This window comes from Trachinotus anak, unplaced genomic scaffold (assembly GCF_046630095.1).
Source record: "Trachinotus anak isolate AG129_WGS33_773 ecotype Australia unplaced genomic scaffold, CSIRO_AGI_Tana_v1 ptg000094l, whole genome shotgun sequence".
Lineage (NCBI taxonomy): Eukaryota > Metazoa > Chordata > Actinopteri > Carangiformes > Carangidae > Trachinotus > Trachinotus anak.
In genome coordinates, this window is record NW_027273945.1 from 32,501 (window position 1) to 35,000 (window position 2,500).

Sequence of the window (2,500 nt, forward strand, 5' to 3'; positions counted from 1 at the left end):
TGCCTCTCTGCCCCTGTGTCAGAGCTCCAGCACCCAGGCAGATCACCCAGCCACTGGGCCTGTGACATTAAAGGGCCACACAGCACCTCCACAGCCACACACACATGCTTCTCTCCCCTGTATCAGAGCTCCAGGGGCCAGGCTCATGGCCCAGCTTCTCCCCCTGTGATATTAAAGGGCCACACAGCACCTCCACAGGACCTCCACAGCCACACACACATGCCTCTCTCCCCCTGTGTCAGAGCTCCAGCACCCAGGCATATCACCCAGCCACTGGCCCTGTGACATTAAAGGGCCACACAGGACCTCCACAGCCACACACACATGCCTCTCTCCCCTGTATCAGAGCTCCAGGGGCCAGGCTCATGGCCCAGCTTCTCCCCCTGTGATATTAAAGGCCCACACAGCACCTCCACAGGACCTCCACAGCCACACACACATGCCTCTCTCCCCTGTATCAGAGCTCCAGGAGCCAGGCATATCACCCAGCCACTGGCCCTGTGATATTAAAGGGCCACACAGCACCTCCACAGGACCTCCACAGCCACACACACATGCTTCTCTCCCCTGTATCAGAGCTCCAGGGGCCAGGCTCATGGCCCAGCTTCTCCCCCTGTGATATTAAAGGCCCACACAGCACCTCCACAGGACCTCCACAGCCACACACACACATGCCTCTCTCCCCTGTATCAGAGCTCCAGGGGCCAGGCTCATGGCCCAGCTTCTCCCCCTGTGATATTAAAGGCCCACACAGCACCTCCACAGGACCTCCACAGCCACACACACACATGCCTCTCTCCCCTGTATCAGAGCTCCAGGGGCCAGGCTCATGGCCCAGCTTCTCCCCCTGTGATATTAAAGGCCCACACAGCACCTCCACAGGACCTCCACAGCCACACACACATGCCTCTCTCCCCTGTATCAGAGCTCCAGGGGCCAGGCTCATGGCCCAGCTTCTCCCCCTGTGATATTAAAGGCCCACACAGCACCTCCACAGGACCTCCACAGCCACACATCCATGCCTCTATCCCCCTGTGTCAGAGCTCCAGCACCCAGGCATATCACCCAGCCACTGGCCCTGTGACATTAAAGGGCCACACAGCACCTCCACAGGACCTCCACAGCCACACACACATGCCTCTCTCCCCTGTATCAGAGCTCCAGGAGCCAGGCTCATGGCCCAGCTTCTCCCCCTGTGATATTAAAGGCCCACACAGCACCTCCACAGGACCTCCACAGCCACACATCCATGCCTCTCTCCCCCTGTGTCAGAGCTCCAGGAGCCAGGCATATCACCCAGCCACTGGCCCTGTGATATTAAAGGGCCACACAGCACCTCCACAGGACCTCCACAGCCACACACACATGCTTCTCTCCCCTGTATCAGAGCTCCAGGGGCCAGGCTCATGGCCCAGCTTCTCCCCCTGTGATATTAAAGGCCCACACAGCACCTCCACAGGACCTCCACAGCCACACACACACATGCCTCTCTCCCCTGTATCAGAGCTCCAGGGGCCAGGCTCACGGCCCAGCTTCTCCCCCTGTGATATTAAAGGCCCACACAGCACCTCCACAGGACCTCCACAGCCACACACACATGCCTCTCTGCCCCTGTGTCAGAGCTCCAGCACCCAGGCATATCACCCAGCCACTGGCCCTGTGACATTAAAGGGCCACACAGGACCTCCACAGCCACACACACACATGCCTCTCTCCCCTGTATCAGAGCTCCAGGGGCCAGGCTCATGGCCCAGCTTCTCCCCCTGTGATATTAAAGGCCCACACAGCACCTCCACAGGACCTCCACAGCCACACACACATGCCTCTCTCCCCTGTATCAGAGCTCCAGGAGCCAGGCTCATGGCCCAGCTTCTCCCCCTGTGATATTAAAGGCCCACACAGCACCTCCACAGGACCTCCACAGCCACACATCCATGCCTCTCTCCCCCTGTGTCAGAGCTCCAGCACCCAGGCATATCACCCAGCCACTGGCCCTGTGACATTAAAGGGCCACACAGGACCTCCACAGCCACACACACACATGCCTCTCTCCCCTGTATCAGAGCTCCAGGGGCCAGGCTCATGGCCCAGCTTCTCCCCCTGTGATATTAAAGGCCCACACAGCACCTCCACAGGACCTCCACAGCCACACACACATGCCTCTCTGGCCCTGTGTCAGAGCTCCAGCACCCAGGCATATCACCCAGCCACTGGCCCTGTGATATTAAAGGCCCACACAGCACCTCCACAGCCACACATCCATGCCTCTCTCCCCTGTATCAGAGCTCCAGGAGCCAGGCTAATGGCCCAGCTTCTCCCCCTGTGATATTAAAGGCCCACACAGCACCTCCACAGGACCTCCACAGCCACACACACATGCCTCTCTCCCCTGTATCAGAGCTCCAGGGGCCAGGCTCATGGCCCAGCTTCTCCCCCTGTGATATTAAAGGCCCACACAGCACCTCCACAGGACCTCCACAGCCACACATCCATGCCTCTA